Source organism: Rhinolophus ferrumequinum, chromosome 16, assembly GCF_004115265.2.
Source record: "Rhinolophus ferrumequinum isolate MPI-CBG mRhiFer1 chromosome 16, mRhiFer1_v1.p, whole genome shotgun sequence".
Taxonomy (NCBI): Eukaryota; Metazoa; Chordata; class Mammalia; order Chiroptera; family Rhinolophidae; genus Rhinolophus; species Rhinolophus ferrumequinum.
This window is the reverse complement of record NC_046299.1, coordinates 30,041,079-30,057,669: the sequence shown is the minus strand read 5'-3', so window position 1 is coordinate 30,057,669 and position 16,591 is coordinate 30,041,079. Positions and strand designations below refer to the sequence as shown.

The 16,591-nt window shown below is 40.9% G+C and overlaps 1 protein-coding gene across 9 annotated transcripts in view; it reads right to left on the bottom strand.

Moving 5' to 3' along the window:
• Positions 1 to 16,591, bottom strand: part of CPEB3 (cytoplasmic polyadenylation element binding protein 3) — a 169,488-nt gene that overhangs the window by 47,469 nt on the left and 105,428 nt on the right. The gene's annotated exons all lie outside the window — the stretch shown is intronic.

The following is a 16,591-nucleotide window of genomic DNA, read 5'->3' as shown; positions in this document are numbered from 1 at the left end:
CACTGGCTGCAGATCTCCATGGACACAGCCAGCTTTGTTCAGTCCAATTCTGTAAGATTTTCTGAGCAACTGCTACAAGTGGGACTCCATCTATGGATTAGGAGAAAACTGAGATGAACGAAACTAGGTTCCTGCTGTCAAGAAATTTATGTGGTAGAAGAAATAGACATTTAGACAAGTAACTAGTCGCTGCAAAGCTGAGGGAGATAAATGAGGACAAAAAGAGCAATGGGAGCCAAGGCCAGCCAGGACCCTGACTTGGGAGAATCAGCAAAGACCTCACAGAGAACAACACACAGTTAAGGGGCTGACTCTGGCACTTGCTGCCACACTGGCAGGCATGAGTGGCAGCTGAGCAAAGGATCCTCATGAGCTAGTCTAAGCCTGAGTATTCATCCTCTCCACAACCCCTCCAGCTTTGCTGAGTCTCTCAGCTGTCACGTCCACTACCAGTCCTGCTAGAAACCATCACCAGTGCAGTCTTCCTCTGGTGCAGTGCATGCCAGAGAGATGTAGCTGGTGGAAAAGAATAAAAACCCCCAAATATTCAGAAGGTTCGCATACATCTAAGATGTTCATCACCTGGCATAGAAGCAAAGCCCTCTGAAGTCCTGGACAGCATGTAATAAGGGGCAGTGGATGAACAAATAATGAGGACTCTTTTTGAAATCCTTTTTCCAAACTCCTCATCTACTATACAGAGCATCCAAGTAAACAGAGTAGGGGGAAAAAAGATCAACCACTACCCAGCACACCAAGAGTGCCCACGCAACCGGCAGAGGCCAGCACGCAAGGGAAAGCACCAAGCCCACAGGAGAGGGCAGGTCGCTGCAAGAGGAGGCCACCAATGGGGTAGGACCCAGCGCTGTTTTCTGGGCTTTGCTCCCAGGCTAAATGGGTCAGAGGTTTCGGCAGGTAGCCAAGCAAGAAAAATAATACCTAACTGCAAAACTAAAAGATTAATACATCATTTCTTCATAGTCTCTCTCTTTTGGCAACAGTATCAACCGATCAACAAGCCTCAGGGAATCTACTGAAAAGTCAGTGTTTTCATTCAATGTGAGAACATTAATTCCACTTGCCAAAGAGAAAATTAGAGATGAATGGGTTAAAAGATGCAACTATCACAAAGAGAAGGTCTTAGCATGTCCTCTCCAACCTGCCTCACCAGGTGAAATCCTGGTACAACTCTTCCACAAAGGTCCTAAGGGACACACAGGATCTCTGGTTCCTGGAGAGGACCCCGTCTGTATACACCATGTACAGGCACATCAAAAAGGCCTGGGGCCGGGGCATGCTCGGCGAGCTGGGCTTCTCCGCTCCTTGCCTCTGGGAGGCCACCAGGCTGGCTGCACCTGTCCTGCCTGTCCTCTGCAATCTTCCACATCAAATCCCTCCCTGGGTTCAGCGTGGGCATCAGAGCAGAGGGAGGTATCTCCCCATAGCAGCTGACTAGCTACCACAAAAGCACACCGATTTTCACTCAGGCCTATCTCACAGTCATAAATGTCAACATTGGCAATAGAAAGAGTAAAAACAACAGGGAGTCACATGTCAAAGCATGCCACAATATTATTACTAAGAAAAATATCTACAAACAACTTATTTTCCTTTCCCAGGGAATGGCCCCATTATACTTTACCAATTTCTTCAGGATGGCTCTTTTACAACAAATCATTTCTACTCCCTGGTCAGCAAGCCGCCACGCTCAATAATGACAATATTCTTTTAGCACTGCAGATAAGGTGTGTGACTCAAGTCTAACAATTTCCTTCAATCCTACTTCCCACCTCAGGCCTTCTGACCGAAACAAAATCCACTAGAAACATCCAAAATCACTCCTGAAAACAACTTTATGGTAACTTCACCTACTAAAACACCTTCTGAAACCTCACGGTCAAGGAAACCAAGATGACAACAAAAATCAGAGAAGTAAAAAAAAAAAAAAAAAAAAATATCAGGAAGAATCCTTTAAACACATTTCCCTTTTGATCTTCAGAAATTTGAGGTCAAAGTAAATAAAGTACAAAAAGAACCCTTCAAGAATAACAAGGTCAATGTGAGATAGAAATTAAATCAATGATTTACTAAAAGGCAAATTCCACATGGTACTATGAAAAGAGTTCTGGACTAGGGGTCAGAAGGTCTGGAATTGGGCCTAAGTCCTAACATTTACTAGCTATGTGATAACAACTAACAGCTAACATTCATAAGGCATCCGCGACGCACCAGGCACTATTCTAAGTGCCTTCTATGTAGTAACTCGTTTCATCTTCACACATACCCTGTGAGGTAGGCACTATTTTAAATTGTTTTACAGTTAAAGAAATTGCACAGAGTGATTAAGACACTTGTTCAAGGTCACACAGTAAGTGGTGGAACCATGAACTTGAACATTCACAAAGTTTCTGAGCCTTGGCTCTTTTCTCTGTAAAATGAAGAAACTTAAGTATTTGTCCTGATTATCTTACAGAGATGTAGGTTGTGAGCTAATATATGTAAAGGTGCTTTGTAAACTAAAATATCACGCAACGTCAATTTTTCTCTTACTGCATTTTCAGTTACTTATGTGATATGTAAAATTAAGTAGAGTTTTGCATATGTCTCATTATAAAAATTAAAGTTAAAATTAATGATATACACTTTCTACGTTGCATCTGCAAGCATTTAATGAGTAAAGGGCAATAATCTAGATACTAAAGAAAAAACCTTAATTAAAGTTATTTGAATGGCAGGCTTAATATTACTGTAAACAAACAATAAAGTGACTGAATGTTTGCTGTTATATATCATTAGCCATTTCCACCAGGAGAGAGAACTATCAGATGTGGTATTATTTGCTGATTTTAATATATTCTTTAAATAAAAGTCTATATATCCAGCTCGTCAAACTGTCACTATGATGGTGGGTTTTGTTACTAGTTTGAAAGGAATAAAAAAACTTGGCCAAAAAATCATACACTCCCTCTGTTCTTCCTTGCCCTATGAGCCAATAAGAGATAACAGGATTATAAAGCTCCTCAAGTTTCAGAAATGCTGACGTTGTTTCCCAAGTACCTGAGGAGGGTGCGGGGGGCGTCAGAGATGTGGGAGGCCCACAACTCAGAGCAAGTCTGTGGGTAGAAATATGGGCTCTGGGGGGAGCGGTGGGAGCTCTTGCCCCTGTCACCACCACAAATCACACCTTACACCCTTGCATGCAGAATGGATGGCAGAAAATCACTTGCTTTTCCACGGGTACCAAATAGGTGGTGGGAGGAAGGATAGAACAGTAAGGGATTTTTGGAGAAGCCTGGACTGACCAATGTCCTTCTCTGGGGGAGAGAGAAACAGGAAGGTACCAGAGAGGGGGTTGCTTAATTGGGATAATTCCATTTTATTTGGCCAGGTTTCTGAAGGGAAAATTTAATTAAAAGATTTTTTTTTCCTCTTAATACCAGAGAACACATTAAGTATAACAACCTCCAAAATGTTCTTGGCTACTTTACAAAAACAAAGCTTGCTGAGCATTTAAATACATAACTTTTCATTTTATAATGTTTTACACTGATCCCTAGTACAAATAACAATCACCACCAATTTACCACAAACACCAGTTACCAACGCTTACATGTGCCAGGAACTTCACTAATAAATACTTTACATCTGTTAGCTCTTTCCGTCCTCGCCGTCATGCCATGAGGTAATTACAGTTGTTCTGACCATTTTACAGATGAAGAAACTGAAACTCCAAGAGGTTTAGTGACATCTCAGATTAAAATGTAGAGGTTAAATTTGGGATTAAAATTTAGGTCAGCTTCCATAGCCCTCATTCTTTAGCCATTAACTCCTGCCTCACCTAAAAATGGTGAGATAAAAATTTCAGTATCACTAGCAAATAAGGACTTTCCACAAAAGTGACAATAAATGAAAATAAACAATAAGTGTTTTAATGGCAGGAAGTGGTCACCTGTGCTTCACTCCTAAAATTTAAGGCCTATGTAAATATGTTTGCTCTGAAGCCCACAAAAACTGTATTAAGAAGAGTTGAAATGATGAATTTCAAAATAATCAGGAGAAGCTTAGATTTAGCTTTATTTAGGTCAATCAAATTTTCTTATTTAGTAGAGACGCTTATTGGTTTCCAATGTATTTTTAAATTGTACATTTAGAATGAAGGCTCTTGAGGGAGTTAAAGAGATTCTACTAAATTAAACAAGATTTTAATAAAACGAGTATCATTGCCACAGGACGAATCGACGTGAGCAAGAATTGTCAGTGTATCCTAAAACCACTGTGTGAATGTGGGGAGGGGATACCAAATCCTCACACAGCCTTAAAGCAGCACCTCCTAGATCAGTATGTGAAAGGGAGAAGGAGGTACCTTTCCAGTGGAGGGATCTGGCAGATAACACCTTAACCAAATGCTCAAACGTGACAGCAGCACCAACGGGGCAAACTGACATCACTGTCATGTCCATCACACACTGCAGCCCTCTTGGTGCAGCATCTTGGCGGTCGTCCTGGTAACAGTTTCATCTGCATCTCATTAGAGGAAGTAATCAGATAACTCCAAATTAAGTGATATTCTATAAAACATCTGGCATGGACTCTTCAAATGAGACAAAGGACAAAGAGCCTAGGAAACGGTCTAAATTAAAGGAGAGTAAAGAGACATGACAAGTAAATGTAAAACTAGACTTTGGATCCTGGATTAAAGAAAAACACTTTAAAAAACATTACTGGGACAATCTGGGTATTTCTTGTTCTCAGGAGACATACGCTACAGCATTTAGGAGTGAGGGGTCTTTTTTTTTTTACCCCTTCTTCCGCCTCCCTTCTCCCCTCTCCTCCACTAGAAGTGAGGGTCTTGCTGTCTACAATTTACTCTCAAATGATTCATAAAAAAATATACATGTATTAATACATATACACAGACCAACAGAAAAAAGAGAGAGAAAACAAATGTAGGAAAATGCTAACAACTGGTGAGTCATTTGTACTATTCTTACAACTTTTTTGGTAGGTTTGAAAATTTTCAAAATGAAAATTTGTGGAAAAAATTAAAAACCACAAGATCTTTCTCAAGAAGAGGGTAATACACACTCTCATTCTCTAAAGAGGTGTGGGGTCTTTTGAAAGACCCACAGTTTTTAAAACCAACAAATGCTCTTACTGATTTATATGTTTCAATATCAACTTCAATGGGAAAATAATTCCAGCTTATAGCGTTGTGCCCTGAACTGCTGCTGCCTTCAGAAAACGGTGGCTGACCAAACAATGGCTGGTTTCTGGTCCCAGAAAGAAGGATCCACGGTTTGAACACAGAGACAGATGTTTTCTTAGAATCCAGGCTCCCTGATTTCCTATGACCTTCCTAGAGAGAACTGAAGGGCACCTCTCCAGCCAGAGCTGCCTGAGTTCAGACTGTTTTTGGCACGGAAAGTCTGTTTCAAGCGTTCTCTCTGACCTTGGAGTTGAGGTCAGAGGACTTACCTGGTTTACCTCAGGAGTCTTTTTCTTTGGATTCAATTCAATAGAACCAAAAATATTTAGGAGGTACAAGGCATGATATTAGGCACTGAAGCTACAAAGATGAATAAAGCAAGGAAGAACCCGGCCCTGGAAAACCTCAACCTGTAAATAAATAAGAAACAACATCGAAAGTGCTAGGCTGGGAGTATATGCTACAGAACACTGGTGAGAGACAAATGGAGCAGAGGTGTCCAAAGATCAGGGAAAGCCACAGAGCAAAGGCCGTATCTGAGCTGGAGGAGAATTAAGGAAGTAAGGAAGTATTTTCCAGGAAGTAAGGGTACTCCAAGGTCAGGAAAGAGCTCAGGCCATGGCATGGAAGGATCAAAGGGCCGGTACATTTGGAAAACAGTGAGTAGTGTTTATTGGAGTATAGGATTGAAGGCGGTGGGTGGGAGGAGATGAAACCGCTCACCAATGCCCCCTGCCTGAAGAACACTGCAGGTCTCTGAACTGGATTCCTTATTTATTTTCCTCTTGGATGAGAACATCAGATCTCCAAGATTTACTGCACACTACTATGTGCCCTAGGAACTGCAGGGGAATACTGACCCGAGCAAGTCCTTGTTCTCAAGGAATGTGCAAGAAGAATAAGTACATAGAGAACTCTAATCTAGGTACAATACATTAAGGATCCTAAAAAGTATTTTTTAAAATGCATTTTTAAAAGGGGAACTTCATAGAAAGAAGATAGTTTTTTTTTTCTAGTGAACACATGGATAGAAAAATCAGGGAAGACTTTCTGTAGGTGGTGGCACAAGAGCCAGACCTTAATGGTATGATATAGGTGAAAAAATGGTGACATTTCAAGTAAGCTATAGAGATGGCTCTGCAGGTACAGCCCAAGTCCACGGATTCCTAAACATTCCAGTTGGATTCAGAAATGAACATATTTCTTTGACTACATTTACTACATAGGGCTGAGGTTCAAACATTTTGGTTCTAGCCTGTTTTGTGTTTTCTATCACACTAGTAACTATTTCTTTGTGGGCTTGTTGCTTGGCAGGCAGGAGTGAGGGAAGGTAGGAATGGACAAGAAAACAAGTCGGATGGGGAGAACCCCCTCAGAGTTGAAAACTGGCCATCTACTTCCTGGGTTCTAAGTTAAGTCCGGCAGTCCAGGGCAGTGACCGGTGGCATTCGGATGTAAAGTCTGCTCTTTTTACATAACCACACATTCCTTATATAAAGAGGTCCTTGTGAAATCTGCCAATCTGTCAGTTCTGGTCACAGTCAGTTCCAACAAGCACCTGACCAAGAAAACTGAGACCAGATTATGGGTGTGGGAGGGAACTGGTCAAACTAGTCGGGCAGTTTTATTATTACCAAGCACGACATTTTCATCAGGGAGAAAAGACACTAATATTATTTAGCACATACTAAGCCTCAGTACTGTGTTGGTGGATATGTGCACGGTCTCACGTAATCCTCTATTAACTCAGATGAGTAAACTGAGGTTCAGAGATTAAACAATTTGCTCAATGTCATATTGGTTATAGCTGCTGGTGCCCACATCTGAGTCCACAAATACCTAGTTCTTGCCTCACTGCTTGTTCTCTCTCATTCAGCATCAGACAACTGGCAAATTCTGCACTTTAACCTAGTAGATGCTTCCCTACAGATGCCACTTTAGTCTGGCCTTGCTTGTATATCGCCTGAAGCTTGACAATCGAATTTCTCCTTGCCCTTGCACTTTAATTCTCCTAATGAGTTCTTAGTGCTGCTGTCGACGGCTCTGCTCGGTGCTACCATTCTGCTCGGTGCTACCATTTCCTCTCCTCAAGACCAAGGCTGTCCATTCTATTTCGAAAGACAATTCAAGCCAGCGCTCCCAGCTTTCCAAATTTTTCACCAGATTCCCTCAGGCAGCTTTCCACTTCAAACTCTTTCAACGGACATATCCTCTGTTGGTCTCACTTGCTCATATCCTTTGCCCGATCCAATTCCTGTCAGCAAGTCCTGTCCCAAGCTACACCCTCTTCTGAAACATTCTCTCTGCCTCTCAGCCGGCCAAATTCGCACCTTCCCATTTTACTTCCTGAAATCTATTCTCTTCCAAAGAAAGTGCTCATCAGGGCTGCTTTGGGCTTGTCCTCCTTTCCAGCACCTCTGCCTGGGCACAGCGCAATGAATCCTGCTGGGACAGATGACAAGAAGTCGCTGCTTTTTATGCGGCTGCTCGGGCTGTCCCGTGGCCTGAGCCTTCCTACCGCCTACTCCTTTCTATACAGTCCCTCGAACTATCCATGCTTTGAAATCAAAGACTAACTCTTACGGTTCATCTTCAATACAGTGCAGATGAGGCCAGTGTTTAATAAAACAATCGAAGTTGAGGGTGTGCTAAGCTTTTAAAAGCAACAATAGGATGCTACTCCATCTGTCAAAACAGGACAAAAAAAAAAACCCACTCTTGCTGCCCTGCAGTGCAGTGGCCATGTTTTTACAAATAAGTCCTTAATGAGAATGAAAATTTCAATTGATTAAATAGTAAAATATAGGATTCACCAAAGAGTATGTGTACTATAACCCTGCGTTTAAAGGGTGGTGGAGGGGGCAAAGTATGACTCAAAAGCTTACAAACTGCAAAAGGTTAAATACAGGCTAAAATCCCTCAGCTTCTCAACTTGACCGGTTTATGTAACTCAAAAGGTGGAAAAAACTTGGAATCTGGGCCTAAGACAACACTGACTTATTTCCATTCAAGTTATGTTACAAGAGAAAAAAAATGTGAAGTTTGAAAACTTTCCTTTCCAAAGCCAGATTTAGACAAACTGAAGCAAAGAGAAGTCGAAGTCATGAGTCCAGCTACTGCAGCTTCACAATGACCTATTTTTGTCCATTTCAAGTAGAGACTTCTTTCCTGTTCTTCAAACGGTATCTCCTTAGCTTGTTGGCTCAGAGTCGATCTGAATCCCATGAGGCCTGACTCATGCCAGGTTCACAGACCATGTTGGTATTGTATAAACTTCCACAACGGCATGACTCTGGTCACAAGGCCCAGCAGGCAAGCCAGCCTGCCAGTGCAGCGGAAATACATGACCAGCAGCAGAAACAGCCACGCCAAGGGACACGCCTTACTAGAGGTGGGTGGGGATCATCAGAGCAGAAGGCATGGGTCACTCCTGCACAACTGTGCACGCCGGTTCCTGTTCCCGTTCACCTGGGCCCCTGGACTGCAGAGCTGAAGCTGGCTGCCCAAGTGGAAGGAGGACAGCAGCCTTGTCCAGTCCACTGCCAGCACCGCCGACTTCTGAATAGAGTGTCAGAGCCACGTGGCCAGTCTCCTGTCCAACATCTGCAGCTGGCTGCCTTCCTTGCCTTTGCCCTGGAGGTCTCTGCCAACAGTGGTACTGCAGCTGTGCTTTCTGCCCAGGAGACGCCAGCTCCTCTCCCTGCTCCCAGCCTCACTACAAGAGGTGAGATTATTGGCAGTGTCAGGAGCAGCTGCGTAGTACGGAACCATGGGGAGAAGGCTCAGGATGGGTAGACACTTTTTTGTACCTCTAGTGACAGCAACTTTGGCTATGGGCTGTTCTCCCAGGAGGCAATGAAGGAGGCTATGCTATCTATCGTCATAGGAGCTTGTCACGCCCAACGTAATCTTCCCAGCTGCCACAGTCAAGGAAGCAGAACTAAGCTGCTTTTGTTTGTTTGTTTGTTTGTTTTTTAAGCAGTCAGGGATTCTAAGGCCACGCTCACTCAGATGGCCTATGTCACAGCCAGGTGTTAAAAAATGAACTGGGTCAATCAGATTCCCTCTCTCTGGAATTCAGCTAGAAATATGAAAACCATTTGCCCACTGGAAGCACAAACAGAGAGGAGCACACATGCAGAGGAGAGCTGAGTCATGATAATGGTGGAACATTACAATAAGGAATTAATAGCTCCCACTGTTCGGCTCCCTGGCACCTGCCGTCCATAGCACAGCTCCATGACATCTGGTTCTGTCACAGCTCCTATTTTGGGGCTTTCCTTGTCACTCATAACTACAACCCCAATATGAGGTAGCACAAGATAACCTCTTATCCTTGTAGTCAAAAAAATCAACTATAAAGCAGTACACTCATATCCAGAAATGGTGTGGCATCACCCAAGAGGCACCCATGGTTAAGCTACAGCTAAAGGATAGCTCAGACCTACAACCTCATCCTAAACCAGCTCTTGGAAATACCCCAGCTGTGTGAGTATGAGTAACAGAATAGAAGAATTCAGGAAAAAGCCAAGGACCGCTTTCATTTTTAAATATCTGTGAAAGTGTACCATGGGTCATATAGTCTAAGATGCTAATTTTTATATAGCATACAGCCTTGCAAATAACAGCATAATTTATCAGATCATGTAGTTTAAGCCTCCCCTCCTTTCCCACAAATGATACATACTGGCACAACAAATAAAAACTACTTCCTTTATAACTCACCAGACAAACTACTATAATAGCTGTGTGCTTTTTAGGAAAAGACACTTCACGTCTTTGAGTCTCAGTTTAAATTGTGCCACAATGAGATAACCTTTAAGGAACTAAAATTTGATGGACTTTACTCTCTGAGCAAGTAAGGAACTCATCATTTGCAGAGATAAAATTTCTTCATTTAACAAGTATCTGAGGGCCAGCCTTTGAGGCAGGTATGTAGGGGACTGGGTACCGAGCAGTGAATAAAACATAAAAAAGTCCTACTCTTATTAAAACTTACATTCCGATCTGGAAAATAAACATAAAAACATGTCATTTTTTCAGGTCATGAAAAACACTGAAGAAAAATAAAATGATGGTAAGAGGCATAGAGAGTGAGAAGATAGAGGGGTGGCTATTTCAGATAAGGAAATTAGGAAAAAGGAAGTGCTAAGGCCCTGAGAAGACTTAGCTGACCTCAAGGAATAGCCAAGAACTCAGTGTGGCCAGAGCGGGTAAGGGAAAGAAGGATGGTTGATGTCAAAGAACACCCAAGATTCAACGGATGAGACCCGAGAGGAAAAACTTTAAACACGTCAGGCGCAAGAGTCATGCTAATGAGGTGTCTGGCTTCCGCAGGGGTCCATTATTTTCCAAACACACAGGCAAAACGATAAGTCCACAACTGCAATGTACCATTTATTTGGGTTGGAACTAAGCAAAATATGTGCTGCAGCTGTCCAAATTAGCATAAACGTCATAATGAAAACTGTTTTGGGAAGCCACATGATCGCAAACCCGGAATCATTAAGATTTTCATTTCTTTTAACTCTGGTTAAGCTCCTGCAAATTTATCCTAAAGAAAGTAATATGAAAGAAAAATCATATACAAGGATATATTAACAGAAGCATTATTTATAATAGCCTAAATGACCACTAAGTAAGTAAATCATGGTTCAACAAAGTTAGGTCGTTTTTTTAAAAATATGAAAATTATGTAGAAACATGGAAGGAGAATAGAAAATTGTGTCTCTGCTATTATTACATCCCCACAAAAAATTATATGAATAAGGACTGGAAGGAAACAGAAAAATGATAGTGGTTGGTTTTGTAGGGGAGGCAGGATTCTTCTTATTATTTATAAAACAACACTTGATCAATGCAAACCAGATTGCTTGGTTCTGGTTTTTCTACTTCATTACAACATTAAGGCCTAGAATTAGGCTAAGAATCGAAATAACAGTGATCACGTGCTTGACTTCCTTTAGCCTCCACAACCAGACACACTCCCAAGTCCTTCATTCACCCACATCTCCACTGCCATGTTCTCTTCTTCCTTCCGGTTCCTAACAAAATGTACTTGTTAACGGTTTTTCCTTTTCTTCTATAAAGATGACTCTAAATGGATGTGATCTCCAGCCACTCTCTTTCCCCAAAGTCCCTAAGCCACAATTCCAACTGCCTAATAGGAATTTCCTCTCAGATAAGAGATGAGGACATACAAAATTCCCATGTCTTTAATCAAATTGTCACTACACCAAACTGGTGTTCTCTCTATTGACTCCCCTGCATTCAGCAGTGCCATGATTCTCCCATTCAGTGGAAGGAATTTTAGCACAATCCTGCCATTAAATCTACCACCATCATCATCTACTCTGTCACTACGAACCACTGGTCCTTTTCTCTCCTCGTTGTAGTAATATCTCAATGCTTATATCTTCCTGGTCCTTATTACTTCTTATGAGCTTGATTACAGAAAACTCTTAAATGGTTTTACTGACCCTGCATAAAAAATCCAAAACCAAACAGAAAAACCCAACCTGTTCCTTACTTAAACAAACAAATAAAAAGCCTTCCATGATATTTGGGCATGAAAGTAATATATGTGTATTTTCTCATCGAGTCCTCATAACAACCAAGAAGTAGACACTGTTACCATTTCCATTTTGTAGATTAAAAAAGAGATTAATGACGCTTAATAATCAGCCCAACAATACTTGTGGTAGCAAGGAGTGGCACAGGAATTCAACCCAGGCAGCGACTCCAGAGCCTGTATCTTGATCACTGGTTACCTGGCCCAAGTTCTAGGCCTGGCAGTGAGGCTAATACACCTTAATGAAAGCCTACCTTGAGCGTGCCTACCTCTGGGCCATTCTTACACCCGAATGAGAACAGTATGAGCGCAGTATTTAAGAAACTTGGGCTCTGAGCTCAGCCTGTTCAAGCTCAAATCTCAGTTCTATCATTTAACACACGACCATGGACAAATTACCCTCCTCTAAACCTGCTTCTTCCTCTATAAAATGGGGAGCATAAGGGTGCCTACTTGTGGAGCTGGAAAGATTAAATGAGATTAAGCATAGAAAATAGTTGTTCCCTCGATCAAAATAAGCCCTCAGTAAATGTTAGCCATCCTAACTACCAGAATTCCAGGCCCCTGCAATTTCTGCCATTCTTTTCCTGCCTAGCTGTTAAGACCACGGCCCACAGTAATCTGTTGTAGGCAACACTCCTCTGGCTGCCTAGAATATTTCACTCACTTGTCATTAACCATAAATTAATCTGTATTTGAATAAAAAATAAGCATCATTCATAATACCTACTGTAAGCAGGGATTGTTTTAAACACACCACACAGATTTACTCATTTGAATCCTCATCACAACTTTAGGAAGCAGGTACTATTATTATCCCTCTTTTGCAGGTGACGAAAATAAGGTACAGGATGGCTAAACAGCATGCCTCAGGTCATACACCTCATAGGTGGGGGAGCCCAGCAATTCTATTTCCAGAACCCGTGCTCTTCACCATTACCTAGTGTTTCACATCTGTGTTTCCATGTCTCCACTGGAAAACCGCAGCCTTCTCAACAACAAGAACGATGTCTTCTCTAGATCCCCCCACAGTCCAAACATAGCCTCTTCCACAGACTGATGTGCCAACAAATATTAGACAGTGACATTCCTCATGCTGCATGATCATTTGCACTAGGACCTAAGCTCTCTGTTTACATTTATTCTGTTCTCTTGCCATCCCTTTTCAAAAAACATCTTCAGATTACCTGCATCCAAGCTATTATAAACGTAATGATGTTGATTTATATTCTGTATGAATGGGAGCTTTGGTTCATGCCCTAAAATTTGGGAGACGCTCTGTTTCAGGACTCATAATTTCAATGCTACTATTTCAGAACTAAAATGCATGAGAATGCAATCTTAGGAAACTGTTCCTCAATATGTGGATTAGAGTTGGATTCTTTTCATCATCAAGAATTAATGCAGAAAACACAAAGCGAGATTGCTTCAATTTTATCCATAGCTATTTGAAAGTATTTTAAACTAATATTTCTAGTTGACCCAATTACATTCTCCCTCCACCCCAAAGACAAGCACCACACAAATGCCTTCACATCTACTCTCTCTGTGGGACTAGATCACTTTAGGGAAGGGGAAAAAAAAATCCTACTTCTTCAAGGCTCTTTCTTCTGCATCACTTTCTCTTCCCTCATTAAGATTCCAACCACACTTCCTTCACTTCTTCAAAGGGACTCGAGCCCTTTTCATACTCAGTACTTCCCACATGGTACTCCTCTGCTTGGAACTTGCTTCCCTACATTTTCTAGCTAACTCTTCAATTTTCAGGTCTGCTTACCCTGTTTCCACGAAAATAAGACCTAGCCGGACAATCAGCTCTAATGCATCTTTTGGAGCAAAAATTAAATAAGACCTGGTATATTATATTGTATTGTATATTATAATTACATTACATTACATTGTATTATATATTATAGCTAGTCTTATATTTTAGTAAAATAAGACCAGGTCTTATATTAATTTTTGCTCCGAAAGACACATTAGAGCTAATTGTCTGGCTAGGTCTTATTTTTGGGGAAACACGGTAACTACTGTTTTCTCAGAGAAGCTCTTCCCATATCCCCAATCTAAACTGATACCTCCTTTTTAAACTCGCTCGCTACACTCTACATTTTTCCTTTAGAGAACTATCACAGTTTGCAACTGTGTTTATTCCGTGACCATTTGACTATTTTCTTATCTCCCCCACAGGACCATAAGCTCATGAGGGCTGAGAACAAATCATGAAGACACACAATCTGACTTCCATGTCTTCCTATGCCTTCTATGTTCTCAGTGGTATTCTGGAGAACACCAAGCAAGTACCTGCTTATGGCCCACACACAGACTGATCCAGAGGTTTCTGCATACCCCTGAATGGTTGGTCAAATGCCTCAGTGGCCCTTATGCTGGAGAGAGCCCCAGTCTCCATCACCTCCCACTCTGTTGATATAATAACACTTAAGGGGACAGCTGATGTGCCTGCCACTGTTTCTCTACGTGGATTTTAAGCCCTCCTTTGAAATGCTGATGGTTTTACAAACCCTATACCACATCTGTATAGGTAAACCTGATACATGAATGAATGATTCTGCTTATTTTATTAGGGTACACTTTCTGAGAAAAAGGTCAAAGGGCTCAATACTGGATGGTTCATGTTTTCCTCTCTACTTACACGGAAGCCTAAAATGTACGGTCAAAAAAACTGTACCTAATGGTCAACCTGAGGTGACCTAAAGAAAAGTACAATCAGAAAGAGGGGGGATACCAAGAAAGCACAAACTGGAATTAAAACCTAAGGATTGTAAGGAAAAGTATAAACAGCACAAGGGGGCATTAGTAAGAAGGCACAAAATAGTTTAGGGTGAACTACTTAGATGTTCCCAACATTCAAAGCAGTGGGCACAGATTCTCAAAGTTAACTTCAATCTTGGAATACCACCAAATTTCTTTAGGTCCTCCCCAAATAGGTCAACCTTCAGACTTTAGCTAAGAGCAAAACACAACAGGAGTCAATAGCATAATAATTATTTCTCCCCCTTGACCCCAATCACCAGAAAGGCAATCTGCTCTCTGAGGACACAAGCCTGAGGACCACATTCAGGAGATCCAGATTCTCTTCTTGGCCTGGCTCTCAGTGGTTCACCTCAGCACTTAACCTCGGCGCCAAATAAAGGCAGCAGCTCTAATGTCCTACAGTTCTATATGGTGATGCTGTTACATAGGAGTGGTACCAAAAACCATGGCGTTTACAGGGCTGCTAAACTCTGTACTGCTCAGACCAACCCCAATATCCTCTCTCCAATTTTCAGTAACAAATTTCAGTAGGAAATTGTAAATGGGATATGTATACAGAATAGGCAGACAAGAGAAATGGTGGTCCAGAAACCATAAGGCATAAGATATGACTAAGAGAAGTGAAAATACTTAGCTCGGAAAAGGGAAGACTTAAAGAGAATCTGATAGTCCTTTAAGTACCACCAGATAAATGTCACAATGATGACTTATTCTGTTCTACTTTAAAGGCCACAATTGACCAATGGGTAAAGACCGCAGGGAAGCATATGACTCCATAGAAGAACAAAATTTAATAATTAGCTAGGTCTGCAAATATACAGACTTCCTCTGGAACAAACTGCTTCCTTCATCACTGGATGCCACAGAAGCTAAATGAGCAATTCTCTGGGCTGTTTTAGAGCAGGAGTCAACAGACTTTCAGCAAAGAGATTTGAGGGCCACATATAGTCTCTGTTATATAATACATATTCTGCTTTGTGTGTGTGTGTTTACAATCCTTAAAAATATAAATATCATCCTTAGCTTGTAGGCCACACAAAAACATGTAGTTTGCTGATCCCTGTTCTGGAGGAATGCTGTCCAACAGATATATGCATCACATCTATAATTTTAAAATTTCCAATATCTAAATTTAAAAAGGTAAAAAGAAACAGGTGAGATTCATTTTCGTATATTTTATTTAATCCAATATATCTAAAAATTATCATTTTAACATGTAAACTAAATTACTGAGCTCTTTTACCATTTTTAAAACCAAATCTTTGAAATCCAGTGTGTATTTTACACTTGTAGCATATCTCAATTTGAATTAGTCACATTTCAAGTGCTCACTGGCTACATGTGACTAGTGGCTATGATATTGGACAAAGCAGTTTCAGAGAAACTTGTGTGTTCCATTGAGAAACAGAAGAGGCCAATCAATAGTTCATTCTAATGGTTCAAATCAATGACGAGAAAATGGAATAGTCAATAAGTGACTGTTGGGACAATAAATAAATATAGAAAAATAAAGCTGAATCCTTTCTTGTGCCTTACTCCATTATAAATTCCGGACAGAAATGAGATGTCAATGTAAAAAGGTAAAATAAATTCAAATGGCCAGTAAAGAGGGAAAAAAATGCCAAAAAAGATGCTATTTTAATAATCAGATTCTCAAAGATTGAAAAAGAGCCATATTCCCAGACCCTTAATAAAACTGAGTTTTGTAAATCAGGTGCTATTAGTGGGAACATAAAATATGAATGACTTTTCTTAAGGGCAGCTTGACAATATTTATAAACATGTACCTCAGACTTCTGGAAATTCACGCTAAGTGGTAATTATTCTATTAAAAGAGCAAAAAGATGAAGGCATAAGAATATTCACTGAAGCATCATCCATGAGAGAAAACTGGAGGCAAATTAAGTTTCCATCATCAGAATCAAAAAGCATTATTTTTTTTTCAACTGGCTTTCTTAAAAATATCTTTTATACCTGTCATTTTACAGAGTCTGTTACATGAACCACATTGTGGTGACCCATTCTCTCACTGAAATATC